The sequence below is a fragment of the Gopherus evgoodei genome, chromosome 12 (genome assembly GCF_007399415.2).
Source record: "Gopherus evgoodei ecotype Sinaloan lineage chromosome 12, rGopEvg1_v1.p, whole genome shotgun sequence".
NCBI lineage: Eukaryota > Metazoa > Chordata > Testudines > Testudinidae > Gopherus > Gopherus evgoodei.
Genome location: NC_044333.1, coordinates 20,621,992 through 20,637,646, shown reverse-complemented (window position 1 = coordinate 20,637,646; position 15,655 = coordinate 20,621,992).

Sequence of the window (15,655 nt, the reverse complement as noted above, 5' to 3'; positions counted from 1 at the left end):
GTTTCAGAGCAAAAACAAAAATGTTGTTTTGTGGGAAAATTTTCAAAAATGTTTGTTTTGGGTCAATCGCAACATTCACTTTTGATAGAACAAAATGTTTCTTTGACACTTTTCTTTATTTATATTATATTACAATTTGCAATGTAATATAAATATCTAAACAATGAATCATTTCTTACATAAACAAAAAACTAACCCCCAAAGCTTTGTTCTGATAAAGTTGAAATGGAATGTTTCAATCTTATCAAAAGGCTTCCTCCCCCATTTTTTTCCTAAATGAAATCTCAAAATAGACCCATTCTGATGGGAAAACGCCTCTCAACCCTCGCTCCCAACATCTCTGAAAAGAAGGGTAAATTGAGGCACATAAAAGCAGAGCTAATAATAAGACCTAGATCTCCAAGTGCAAATCCTTTATCACAAACCAATACTCACCCCTTCACATTAGCAATAATATGAGTGTTATTCATTTTAGAATTGATTTTATACATCCTGTAATTAAACCAAGAAACGATGTCTGAAACGGAGAAATCATTTTGCATCAAGTTTTGAAATACTACAGAATAACTTAACATGGAACTAATTATCACACACACACTATACAGTACAGCTTGCACACATTAAATGTAATTGATTGCTTGTGGAATAATAATCCTAATTTTTATTTATATGGCACTCATCCGACAAGCCTTCCTAGGCAGCATTTTCAAGTAGTGCTTACTGAATTTAATTAAAATTATTAAACTAAAACAGAGCTGGTTTTACAGCTTTTCCGTGGACATTGAAGACAGCTGGAGGAGGTGCTACTAAGCAGTTTCATTGTAATGACATGAAGGGCTATGATAGTGCAAGTGTAACACTCGGGCAGTGTCTATCAAGTCTCCCTCTAGTGGTTGGTCCACTTACAGAGGAAGAATTTAATACTGCTGCTAGCTAACTGAGGTGCTTCTTTAACTCAAATGGTACCGGCCCGTGCTTTTGTACTTGGAGTCTCCCTCTTGATGATGCAAGGTGAACAGTTGTTACACAAGTTGTCTGACACATGGATCTGAGATCAACACAATGCAGAATTTTAGGGCCCAGTTCTTCTGTCAGTTACAATAATGCTGTTTTCATTAGAATAATGTTCCAAAAACAGAATATCAAAGCTGCTGCAGATTTGGTGCCATCCCAGAATTCTGCAGCAATGCCACTGCTGCCATAATGCCTTGGAATTGCTGATATTATTGCTCTGTCGCCCTGTCTATCTAAAGTTTGGCATCATTCAGATGTAATAATGTCAGTCAAAAAGAAAATCATACTTCTGTTAAACTGGAACGTTTCCAGAGAGACTTTGCTTTGTCTTATCTGTTCGACGTAATGTGAAGATTTTTCATTAATATTTTATTAGTATTTTTAAACCCTCAGAATTTCTTGTAAAACCTGCACAGACCATCAAAATGTGTTAAAGTAAAGCATCATAACCAGTACAGCAATATCCTGAACCACAAGGGATATTGGCTGGTGTTGCTCTCTACATCCTGAATCCCTTGAAAGTGTCCCAAACCATTACATAATAGCCAGGTCTTAAACTTCTCAGTGCAGTGTGACAGACCAAGACCAGCTGGGTGCAGGAGTCTGGGAGAAGGCAAATATACTGGTCACTGGATGAATAGTTTTCTGTTCCCTGAGTGTCCAGAGCCGGGGCTGCCCAAGAGCAATCAGGAACCTGCTAGAACCAATTAAGACAGGCAACCTAATTAAAGACACCTGGAGCCCATTAAGAACTTACTAGAATCAATTATGGCAAGCAGGCTAATCAGCGCACCTGGTTTAAAAAAGACCTCTCATCACTTAGTGGAGGGCATGCAAGGAGCAGGGAGCGAGAAGCTGCTGGAGAACTGAGGAGTACATGAGTTATCAGGCTTTAGGAGGAAGTTCCTGCAGTGAGGGTAAAGAAGGTGCTGGGGGGAGGCCATTGGGAAGTAGCCCAGGGAGTTATAGCTGTCACAAAGCTATTACCTGAGACATTGTAGACAGCTGTGATCCACACGGCCCTGGGCTGGAACCCGGTTTAGAGGGTGGGCCTGGGTTCCCCCCAAATCTCCCAACTCCTGATTGGACACAAGAGAGGGGAAGATCTAATTTGGAAAGGGATCTGGCCTGTCCCCAACCCATTAGGTGGGACTACAAAGACTGTGGAGATTGTTCTCTGTTTCCCCCATGCTGGCCAGTGATGAGATTAGCTGAGTGAACTGCAGGTTTGGGCTTCTAGTAGAAGCGGCCAAACTGAGGGCTGCCATGAACCTCTGAGGTGAGCAAATCTGCCAAAAAGCACAGGACTCACCAAGGCGGAGGAGGAACTTTGTCACAACAGTCATTAAAGAACTCACAAAGGAAAAGATGAGGCAAGCAGCACAAAAATAAATCTAGAACCACAGATCTTCATAGAATTACAGGACAAGGCAATTGTTAGTCAACAAAAAATAAGGTCATATATTGCTCTAATGATATAGAGTTTATAAAGGTTACCTGTTGAAAAAAAAGAGGGAAGAAGTTACCTAGTGCATCTTTGGATGTGAGTAAATATAGAATAAATTGCAGGGGCATATAGCACCTGAGAAGTGTCACAAGTTATTCCTCTGTATTTGACCAGGACAACAGAGAAGTAGAATGCAGATGTCCCTAAAGCTACAGTATTAATTAAAAAATAAAATTAATTAAAATAAAATATTGAAATTCAAGGATACTGGGTCTAGGATGAAATGTATTTGGAAAATATTTAGGGAAGAATTTCATTACTCTTAGCCAACAAAAGTTCCCCACTTCCGATTCTTTTCAAGTACTCTGGTCCTAGTTCTGATAATCACAACAGAGTGAACCCTGGCTTCAATTCACTTACTTTAGATTAATGGTGGTGGGACAGAGCAGAGTTTGGCCCTCTGTATGCAAAATAATATGTTTAGGGATGTTTAGTCTGCTGAACCCTTAATTTATTTAAGATTATCTATTTTCTCTCTATTCTCTTTCACCAACTATTTATTGCATTTTGCTCAGAAACTGGTGTTCTGGCTGGCTTGAGGAATGACTGCACATGCCATGCACTAGATCTGAGTTTAGGTTTCATGCCTGGCCCTTTGATATCTGGGAAGGGAAGGGCTGAGAGCCCTGCAGAGGCAGCCCATTGAAGCCTTGTGGGTGGGACTAACTTCATTTGAACTTGCTGGCTGATTCAAGGAGGCTGTAGAAGGAATCATGTATCATCCTTCTCAGCAAATACTAAAGTTGCCATTATGGGGATGGGGAGGAGGATAAAAATGAGGATGATTCAGAGGAAAGCTCTCAAAGCACTTAAACACCTGGCAAATCTATAATATTCCCCCAGAATTCCTGTGTAGAATCTGCTCTTTACATGACAAGTAAAATATCTACAGAACATGATTTGTACATAGAAGCTTACAAACTGAGCTCCCCAACTATAAAGTAGAGAACTGGGCTGTTGACAACTCAGAGCTAAACAATAAAGGAAAGAGTATAAAAAGGGGATAAAGGAAAAAGATAAAGATATTTTCATATACTATTGTATGGCGTTTACATCTTTAGAACCTTTTTGACTAGTGAATGTCTCATATAAAAATGTACCATTTAAAATGAAGAGCTCTGTCTATGCTCATTTCTTTAGGGTCAAACATAAATGCAATGACTTTGAACATGGGGGCTTTAAGAGGAGTATCTGGCCACGTATTAGTGCTCTGAAAAGATATCTCAGAAACAACAGAAAATAGTGCTTTTAAATCCAGAAGATTTGTGTAGAAGTCTCATCAGGGAATTTATGCATGACCTCATAAACAAACAAAATTAAAATGAACAGGTTCTTCAGAGTCCAAAATGTGTTAAAAATGGTACCAGGAGAATAAAACAGCCCAGAAAGTCTATTAGCAACCTAGCCACATTAATAACCTGGAGGCAAATCCAAGCTACCAATATAACTGTCTGAGGAATCTGCAAATGAGCCAGATGCCTTTGTTAGGGAAGTATCTCCCACAGGCTGGCATCTGAAGCTTCCAACTGTCATCCAAAGATGGTGTATTTGAAAGATTAAATGGCACTCGACCTTAGAGCTGTGTTGTTGCTGAAAACGTGTAAATATTTTATATAACTAGACCTTCGTTTGCAGAGCAGAAATATATTTCATACTAACTATAGGTGGGGGTGGTAGTACCACCTATACTTAAGATTGCCCAACACTTTCCATCATCTGATCCTGTTTTTGGTTGCTTATAACTTTGCAAAACTAACTATTCAGGTTGAAACTCGGGCTCCGGGCTGGGGCAGGTTTTGGAGTGTGGGAGGGCAGGTATGGCTCTGGGCTGGGGGTGCAGGCTCCAGAGACCAGAAATCAGGGGTTCAAGGTGCAGGAGGGGGCTTTGAGCTGTAGCAGGAGATTGGGGTATGGGAGGGGATGAGGGGTTTGAGGTACAGGAGGGAGCTCTAGGCTGGGCCTGAGCAGGACCGGCGCTAGGGTTTGAGCGCCCTAGGAGGACGGCAATTTCGCCACCCTGCACGCTGGTCCCGCAGCTCTGGTGGAACTGCCGCAGTGGTGCCTGCGGAGGGTCCAGCTCTCCGTGGCTCCGGTGGAGCTGCCGCAGTGGTGCCTGCGGGAGGTCCACCAGAGCCGCGCGAGCAGCCGACCATCCGCAGGCACGACTGCGGCAGCTCCACCGGAGCCACGAACCAGTGGACCATCCGCAGGCACGACTGTGTCAGCTCCACCGGAGCTGCCTGCCGCCCCCTCCGGCAAAACGGCGCCCACCAATTATTCTGGTGCCCTAGGTGATTGCCTAGGCTGCCTAAATGGTAGCGCCGGCCCTGTGGCTGAGGGGTTTGGAGTGTACAAGGGGACTCTGGGCAGGGACGGGGGTTGGGAGTGTGGGGAATGCAAGCTCAAGCTGGGGGTGCAGGCTCTGGGATGGGGCCAGAGATGAGGGGTTTGGGATGGAGGAGGGGGTGTGGGTTGCTGGCTTCAGGATGCGCTGACCTCAGGTGGCCCCAGCATTTCCTGGGGACAGAGGAAGTCCATGCAGCTCCCGGGGAGTGGCAGCATGTCACTCCAGCTCCTAGGTGGAGGTATGGCAAAGGGGCTCTCCACACTGCCCTCAACTGCAGGCACCACCCCCACAGTTCCCATTGGCTGTGGTTTCTGGCCAATGGGAGCTGCGGAGCTGGCAATCAGGGAGGCTCCTGTGGGCAGGGGCAGAACGTGAAGAACCACCTTGGAGCTGGAGAGACATGCCGGCCACTTCCCAGGAGCCACGCAGAGCCAGGCATGGAGCCTGCCAGCCCTGCTGCAGCCAACCGAAAATTTAGTGGCCCAGTCAGCTGCACTGACTGGAGCTGCCAAGGTCCCTTTCAACCAGGCATTCCAGTCAAAAAAACCGGACACCTGGCAACCCTAGAAAAAACCCTTTGTTTTGCCTGTTAAAAAATTCATAAACCATTTTGTTGAGAAGCTCTAATTTCTCCAAGTTTTTGAGCAGAGACTTGAAATTTAGCAGAGGAATTGCCCTGGTGTCAGGGAAGTGCCTTTTGCCATCTTCATGAAAATTCTCCTACATCTGGTCAAGTTCTGAGCTTCTAAAAAACCCCAGTTCACACATGCCCAGTAAAGTCTGGCAGCAGGGACAGGAGCAAAAATAAAAACAACAGTATGAAATAGGACTGGACAAACAGTGTGTGAGCCTGTAATGAAATACAATGCACACGACAAGGGGGCTGAATTAAAATCACAACCTCAATTCTGGCATTTTCCTAGATTTTGAGTGCTTCATTTTGCAACCTTAACTTTTTTTTAAATTAGGATTTTTATAATACTATCCATATAATACAATTATTTCCCCAAAACAGGTGTGGATGAATCTGACTTTTGAGAGGTACAGACATTAAGACATAGGAGTCCTAAGGCTGGTCTACACTAGGGGGGGTGTCGAGCTAAGATATGCAACTTCAGCTACATGACTAGCGTAGCTGAAGTCGAAGTATCTTAGATCGATTTACCTCGGGTCCTCATGGCACGGGATCGATGTCCGTGGCTCCCTCTTCGACTCCGCTACCACCGCTCTCTTCTGTGGAGTTCTGGAGTCGATGGGGAGCGTGTTCGGGGATCGATATATCGCGTCTAGATGAGAAGCGATATATCGATCCCTGATAAATCAATCATTACCTGCCAATAGGGCGGGTAGTCTGGATGTACCCCTAGATTCTAGTCCCACTTCTGCCACAGCTCTATTAAATGATTTGGAGTCATTTCTCATAACCTCTCCGTACCTCAATGTCCTTATCTATAAAATGGGGATAACAACACTTACCTATATCACAGGGCTTTGAGGTTTAAATCCTGAATGTTTGGGCTATCCTGTGTTTTACTTATGACCGTTGTTAGTTACTGATTATTTTTCTGTCATTCCAGTAGCCGCCCAGAAGAATTGAAGTAACTGTGCTTGATTTTCTTCCATCCTTAATTATTTAAAAGGTGGGACTTTAGGTAGTTTGTATGTTAAACATCATGAGGTGCTACTTAGGACATCTGCATTTTACTCATTGGCATTATTGCAATATTTCACATAAGCACATAACTGAGTAAAAATAGTGTCTTCTTAACAAGGGATCAGATTCTTCCCTCATTTAAATCTATGAAACCCCGTGGCCTTCAGTATGATCCAACATACATTAAACCAAGTTGGTACAACGGGATATATACTATTCATGGATCAGACTTGTGAATACTTGTGAAAAGCTCAGTTTTCATATGCAAATACTTGGAGTGAAAACAAAGACGGGCTGAGTGGAACGATGAAAAGTCAGTATTTTATTCTCTCTCTCATCTGTGTTAGGTGCGTACATAAAAATAACTCAGAAAATGAACAGCCGAAAATTATATTTGGGGAGAGAGGAGGAAGAAAGAGAGGAGCAAAGAGTGAAATCCCTGACAATCAAGTGGGTAAAAAATTAATTAGTGAAACATTTTTGTAGCATTTCTTCAGTTCTAATCAGAAATCATACAACTGAGCCTTAAAGTTAAATTACACCAGAGGCTGACCATTGATGCATGGACTAAGAGACTTTTGAATCACACAAAGGCTTACAGGTTAAAGTGCTATTTTGGTGGGAAAGGTTTTTAAGTCGTTTTCAGCAGTTATTTATAATGACTAAAATTTGCATAGTTATATTCCTTTATTTCTAAACTGAATTTGGTATATTTGATACCCTGATTTATAAACCTAGACAACAGAAGTGAATGCTTTACTTGAGATTAAATATTTATATCTATGTTCATTTCTGCACAGATATAATATGTTAATAATTAAGGTAGTTGTCAATCTAGGGTAATCATAGGCAATGGATACTGCAGAGATGTCTCATCACATTTCTTGGGTGACATGTTTTGTCACGCTGGATAATTGGGCTCCAGACAACACATGGCATTTGAGTGCGCAGCAGGAATTTGACACAATTTCCACAGTACATCTAATCCACTCAAACAGAATGCAAGTGACACCAAAAAAGATGCTACTTAATGATCCCAAGGGCAGGCTACTCCAAGACCCTGTCTGCCTGGTGTCACAGTCCCAAGACTCTCTGCTAGAGCCTACTCACTCCTAGCAGTGTTTGATCTCCCTGAGCATCCCCCCTTCACTGCAGCCTGCTGCTGCTCTTTATGGGGAAATCACCTGCTACTTAGTAATCAGGGTTGGGGGTCCCGCGGCCTCCAGTCCTTAAGGGGCAAGCCGCCTTGTTACAGCCTCCCAAAGGCACCATCCAGCACATCACCGTGGTCCACAAAAAATCATGTCAGACATTGCTACCCAATCACTTCTTTTACGTAATTGAGATTAACATTGAAAACACTTGGGATGAAAAATACTGTAAGTATATTTTAAAAGGAAAACCATGAAGCTTTCTACTGGTCAGGACCTGAATGCTGGGATTCAGGCATCTGTGTTCCTCCTTTAAGCGGTGATACCACAAGCATTTAAGCAGTTCCAATGGGTAATACGGAAGGGCAAGGAGGGGCTATTATTCTAGCACTACCATTGATATTGCAGAGGAGACTCGTACTCAGCTGTGGAGGTAGGGGCCTGATCAATGTGATATCGCTGCTTATCACTAATGACCGAAGTGCATACATGGCAGTACTGAATGATGGTGCTACAGTGTAAATAGACAGCATTACAAAATAGATAATGCTTTAATGAAGTGCATTCAATGGAGCATTATTTAGCATATAGTGAGGTACCTATGAATGATTAGTTAAATGTTTTCATTAGTATCAAGTATTCAATTAATTTATCTGACAAAATTTAAATGCTACAGTATATTTTCCTGTCACTGGGCAGGGATTAACATGTGTAACTCCCATTACATCTGAATATATTAAAGTGTATTGATTGGTTTTCTAATTACATATTTATATATCTGTAGTTATGTTCTATTCATTGGTTCTAACTCCAGTACTGCATACAGGATCTATAACATGAATACAAGAAAGAATTCTGCTTTGCCATTTATTTTCAAGTCCCTCTCTAAGAAACCTCCATTTCTTCACTAAAATAAAATGCTGGTTTCGTACAGCATATTTTGTCAGTGCAGAGTCTCTGAATCTTGAGGATGTGCACGTAACTCAGATGTGTCTCCGTCTCAGGCATGAGTGTGCGATACCTCAATATGGTTTAGAGCCACATTTTTAAAGGAGGGGCAATGAATGGCCCCCCAAAAGGTGTGTGCATCCATGAGATTGTAAAACCGTTTTTATGCAGTAGAAAGATATAACTGAATTCCATCTGAAATCTGAATACACAAGTGCCCATTTCCCCTATGCAACAGCAGTTTTTGGTGATATGTACAAAAGTGTGTTCTCAAAAGTACTGTGGGTGTATTTTTGGAGGCTCTTGCATATCCCTTCACGTTTCAAGCTTTGTTTTGCTTGGCCTCATTGCCATAGCAAGTGCTTCTTCAGGCTGAAGGTTGTGCAACATGCAGTACAGTACATGTCGTCAAAAACTAGTTGCAAGGCTGATAGAGAGCAGCAGAACTTCTTTCATACAACAAAAATGATTCTACTGCCAAGTGGGGTGAAGTAATATGCTACTCAGTATCACTTCTTTAAGTCTTGAAACTTTTCCACTAGAAACTTCATTTATTCAAAATATAGAGGAAATAGGAAGAGTCACATTTAATGCTTTTTCCAAATTTATACAACTGTAGCTCTAATTTATGAAAATCTAATACGTCAACAAAACCCTACCCTAACAATGTAGTTTTCATCATAGATTAAAAGTAGGACTTTGGGAATTGATGATAAGCTGCAGGAGCTAACTGAACACCTACTAGATCACTCTCCAAGCATTCTTCAAACATACCCCCCCAGGATAGTGAATCAGGACAGAAACATGGAGACTCATGCTGTAGAGCCTTGGTTTGGCTCCAGCTGGAAGCAGAATTGATTGATCCTTTACCCCCTCCTAATGTGCTGCACTCAGACTACTAGCAATCCCCTAAAGAGCCATTATCAATTATTGTGACAGCCGGAAATACTTGGTGTATTATGTCTAATAAAAAAAGGGTGGCAATCCATCCCCCTTAAGCATGCCATCTCCCATTAGTTTGGCCCCCAAGCATGTACTTCCCCAGACCCATTGAACTGCTTTCATTTCTTCAAATGTTACCCAGATTACTATAGCAACACCATACGTGCAGTTGGCCAGAAAATTTGAGTTAAACACGGATTCCCTAAAAGAGAAATAGGAAGAGGAACTAGGCCAATTATTCTTTGCTACCAATGGAAAAATTTTTTTGCCAGTGCTCTGAACTGCTCCTTGGATCTCCAGTTAAAATTAATCTAGGAGAAAATCAGATGCAGAATGCATTGGATCCCTCACCAATGGTTGAAAACATGCTGGTAAATCAGACAAATGTTGACTTTGTGATTGAGCAGGTGCTAATTTAACCCATGTGCTCTGGGAATGCTCCTTCACCTGTATGTTTTTTAAAAAAAGTTTAATTGCAGAGTTATTTTTTTTCTATGAAATAAAATTCTGTTACAAGCTAAACCTGTAATTTTAACACTAAAGCTACAAAAATGGAAATCCAAAAAGTGATGACAGTTGCAGATTGGACCAAAAACATCCTAAGCCTGGCTACCGTGGAAACAATTGTATTCCATACCAAATCCCCAAGAAAAATTCACAGAGATATGGGAGGCTTTCCTGAAAGTACCTGAATGATCCTATTAAATGCCTCTGTCTCACCCTTTTTCCACCCACTTCCTTCCCACCTCTTCTCTTTCCCCCCCTCTGAAGTTTTGCTTCTGTTCTTTATCTTACTCTAATTTATCTTTTTTCAATTTCTCTGTAGATAAAATAAGAAGTCAGAAAGATTTAAAACTAATTGGATTTATAAACAAAATCTGTTTGCAAACTGTGTAATAGAAATTGATTTGTGTTTTATCATATTATATATAAAAGGTTTCAAATATAGTTAAAATTAGGTAGAAAATGATTAACACATTCTGAGAAGTTTGTGTTTTATAAGAAGTTTATGTGTAATTTGTTATGTTTGTTTAGACTCTTTCCAAGTGTATACATTCTTATCTTTCAGAGAAGATACAAGTCACATTACTCCCCATATGACAAGCCATAAACCCTCGGGCGTAATAAAATTCTTATATAAAAAGAGCCAATTGATCTGGTGGTTTGACTCATTTCTATGGTTCAGGGTCAAATTCTCCCCTAGGATGTTCATTCTATGTATGACTTCAGTGAGAACTCACACACATGCACATATCCAAGAGCAGAATTAGGCTTCTAGCTGTATCAGAACACACTGTAATTATAACCTTTGGTCTAATTCTACTCTTGGTTACACAAGCGCAAGTCAGAAGTTACTCCTTTGAAATCAATGGAGTTACAACAATGTGAATGAACAGAATTAGGTCTTCTATTCCTAGGTTTTCCACAAAGTGGGTAAAAAAGACTTGTATATATATTTTTTTTCAAAATTTGACTGATTTTAAAAAGGATACTGTCAAGATAAGAGTGTTAACACATTCACGAAAGACCTTTAATCAAAAGCTTGTGGTGAGGGGGAAGGAGACATTTAGTATATTATATTTCTTCAAGGCCAGGGCAAATGCAAAAGAATGAAGCACTACAAATTCTTTGTAAATAATATAAAAGGCAGCATCTATCAGAAAAAAATGTTCCCTTACAGCACGACAATGGAAGTGTCTTTTGATCAATTCTAATCAAGGATGTTCTAGTTAGTATTCAAGGTGGCGATGATGATAAATTACATGAATAACTTTGGTTCTTTGTCAGGACTTAGATAATATCTGTCTACAACACATCTGTATCAGTGCACACTTAATTACTGACTAAAGGACAGCTACAGAAGCACAAAACTTTTTTACACATCCTTTAAGCTCAGAAAATGACAAATTTATGTAAATTATGGCATAAATTACAGAAGCAAACATTATGCTCAATTTCTCTGTCACTCAATATGCACATGACCCAACACTACTTTGGAGCCATGCAAGGAAAAGAATTTGTTTGAAGAGTTTACTTGTTTTAACAAAATAAAAGTGACTCTCTTTTAAAGAGACCATTTTAGCAACACTGCTGAGAGATACTATACGGGAAAATCACTCAATGAGAACTTTAGTAGGGACTCTGGGATTTGGTCCTATATGAGCAAGGAAATCTTATATGTACTTGTTACTAGTTTAATGATTACTGAAAAAAGTATTCATGAACATTCACCTTGGTGGTGTTTGCAACCCTCTTTTATTTGTTCTGAACAATTATAGGAGTATTTTTTTCTGTTTGCAATAATTTTTGCAGAAAGAAAGGGCCTTGCTCATACTAATCTGAACAGGTGTTCATCCCACAGGTGATGCACATTTGGCCCAACAGTATGAATACACATTTGTACAAATGTTTCCATCGTGGGTGACATTTATTTAAACCCTCCTCCTTTCCATTAATTAGTCAGGGAGCTGAAGCAATACCATGACTCTAAGTGCAGATAATGAATAACTGTATAAACAGAAACAACAAACGATCAAATGTTGCACTTTTTGGCACAAACCAGTAGAATAGTTGGAATACACACACACATTTCAGATCAAAGTCTATTATTTACTACTATAATATAGTAGCATCTAGAGTTCCCAGTCACGGAGCATGGTCCCGCTGTGATGGGTGCTGTACACACATGTAACATAGAGATGATCCCTGCCTTGCAAACTTTCAGTCTAAGCTGAGACACAGCAGGTGAATGCAGCAAACAGATGGAATGTGTAAGAAACAATGTGATGACAAAACTAGTCAGTAGAACAAGCAGTGGTCACAACACACCAGCAGCCTAATCATTCCCTTTATTAAAAAAATAAACATCATGGCACACGACAGCTTAAGGAGGGAGTGAAGGAGGCCAATGAGGTGGCTTTGCAGATGCCTACAGGGAGTCCTCCCATGTATAGGGATGGTGGAATAAGAGAAAAAAATAGGGCCCCAAAGCCTGGGTATTATTGGCAGAGCTGAGTCAGTTGTTGTCAACTTGGCAGCATGTCAGAGGTGATAGGGAGGGCAAGGGTAGGCCAGGAAGGGTTTGAAGAGCAAAGACAAGTAGTTTGTGTTTGGGGTGCTGGAGATGGAGGAACTAATGGAGAGAAAGACAAAGTGAGAGGGGATGTGTTCAAAGCGATGAGCCAGGAAAATGAGCTGTGTCTTCCAAAGCTGACATGCAATTTATTTATTTATTTATTTTGCATAAAAGGAAGCACAAACATATGTCCACTTTTCTCCCATCTGCTCTTTATTAACATACCAAAACCAGGTCATCTAGGGCCCCAGTGCAGTGCTAGACAGTTTGGGAATTGGGTGGGCTAAGAGGGTGGGGGTTGTGTAGATTTCTACAGGGTGGATTCTTAACATCCTACTCTCCTCCATCCTACCCACAATATTGTACATGCTCTCAAAAGGTAGCAGGATTTGCTCCATAAAAGGTGTTCCAAAGCATTCCAGATATTTTCTGCTTTAAGTTATTTACCAGATTTCCTGCAGGATAGTAACATTTTACTTTAACTTAAAAAAAATAGCCTATTGCTGTATGTTTTCACTGCTCCATTAATTATGGGAGGGGAAAAATATCAGTGATGGACACATCTATAATGGCACAAATGTTTAGTGAAAAAATTCAGAGAGACTTAGGCAGGTAACTAAGCTATTTCTGTAACCACTGCATTATGATGCAGTGTATTCGTGTAATGGGCGCTACTGTATTGGTTCTGTCTTTGATATAGTGAGCTATCAGACTGGAAAATGGCTATTGAAGACATATAATCAACATTTTGACCAGAATACACATACCCATGGAGACGTGAATGTGAAACTCTTCTGCTTTGTCAGGTCATATATGAATTGTCAGGAGTGTTTGTTTCAGACAACTGGAAAATATCTTATAAGGAATATGATAAAATGAACAAATTCCTGACAACAGTTATTTTAAAAAACGTTTGCTTGGCATTTCAGCACACAATATGTTCAGTGTAAACCGTTACTGGACTTCAAACCTATTGGAATTACACAGCTGACACACTGATTTGGAAATTACTGATACTGGTAACTTCTTGACTAGTATTTTCAAATCGTTCTGGTTCATGACCTCTGCTAGTTCAATTGATTTAGCACAATCTGACCTGTTAGTTCTGTTAAACTATTATTACATATTTTTAATGCTGTAAGACCTTGGAATCCGAAGCATGGACCAGTAGGGCTGGCCTTACCATGAGGCAAACTGAGGCAGCCTTCTCAGGTGCCAGACCGTGTGGGGTGGGGTGCCACTAGGACCCAGAGTGTGGCAAATTGTGTCTGCTGCTAGTGCATATGTATTCTCTCTGCTCTAAATGCACAGAGATGGTGGAGTGCTGTGCTGGAGGAAGTAGGGCACAAGAGACATAACAGGCGGGCAAGAGAAAAGGTGAGAGGGAATAACAGAAAGCAGCAGGAGCTGTAGGGAGAAAGAGGAGGAGGAGCCTCTTATGTACCTCTCTAGCACCCCCAGGAGCCTGGACTGATTAACACCAATTCTCAGGGAGCTTCCTGTTTCCTGCTGCTTCTCTGAACCCACTTGAGGAGAACAGGCAGACAACTGAAGTAGTAGGAGCCAGTTAGGCCCTTAAGATGCTGATATCTTCCCTCACTCAGGCCCTGCTACCAGCCTGCTTATTTGTCCCCTTCAATTGAGTGTTGAGAGCCACTGTAGCTGGCACAGAACAGCAGTCATGAGCAAAAGAAGAAAATGCCCCTTGGGGCAGCATTAAGAAAAAGAAAGAAAGCAAAGGAAGCTTTTCTATCTAAGCAGGAAGGAGCTCTCCTGAGATACATAGACACATGTTCACGGTAAGCCTTCTGGCCCCAGTGAGGATGTGAGTGGTGAGGAGATGCCTGATCTTCCAGTTAAGTCAGAGTGCAGTTGACCTGGAAGCTACTGCAACATCCATTTGAGATGGAGATATGGATGCAACCATGCACATTCCTGAAGAAAAGTGTAGGTCAGAGAAAAGTGTGGTGGAGGCGCAAGAAACAGGTGCTGCTGAGTTTAGTTCCTTAAGTTTAGATGGTTCAGGATTGTGGACCCACTTGAGCTGTAGTCTGAGGGACTTCCTTGTACTGCATGAGCCACAGCAAGTGAAAAACTTCATGTTTCCCAAAGACAATGAAAATAGAAGTTTCCATCCAACACATTACTGGAGTGAAATCCCCAATGGTGACAAAGTGAAGAGGCCATGGCTTATGTACTCAAAAACCCAGAATGCTGCATACTGTTTTTGTTGCAAACTCTTTCAGTCTAATGTTCCAGCCACATTAGGGTGACCAGATGTCCTGATTTTATAGGGACAGTCCCAATTTTGGGGTCTTTTTTTATATAGGCTCCTATTACCTCCCCACCCCCATCCTGATTTTTCACACTTGCTGTCTGGTCACCCTAAGCCATACTGGGTTCTACAGGAACAAAGAACTGGAAAAATCTGTCTAGAAATCTGGCATACCATGAGAAGACAGCTAATCACCAGAGAGCATTCCAAAGGTGGAAAGAGTTTGAGATGAAACTAAAGTTAAAGGCCACCACAGATGATCAGCATGAAGAGAAAATTGCATCAGAGTCTCCTTGCTAGCAAAATGTTCTGAAAAGTCTCATTGACATTGTGATAATGCTTGCTACCCAAAACCTAGCACTTCGTGACACTTCAGATCAGCTGTATGTGCCTAACAATGGAAAATTCCTTAAAATTGTGGAGCTAATGGCCCAGTTTGATGCTGTACTCCAGGAGAATCTAAGAAGAGTCACCACTCAAGAAATTCACACGCACCACTATCTTGGAAAAACAATTCAAAATGAGATCATACATTTACTGGCAACAAAAGTCAAATAGAAGATTGTGGCAGATCTGAAGTCAGCAAAATATTACTCTGTTATTCTGAACTGCACACCTGACATCAGCTATATGGAACAAATTACTTTAATGGTGCATTTTGTAACAACAGAACCTAGTGAAAATGTCCCTGCAATGGTGGCTGTCAGAGAGCATTTTCTAGAATTTATTGACATTGATGAT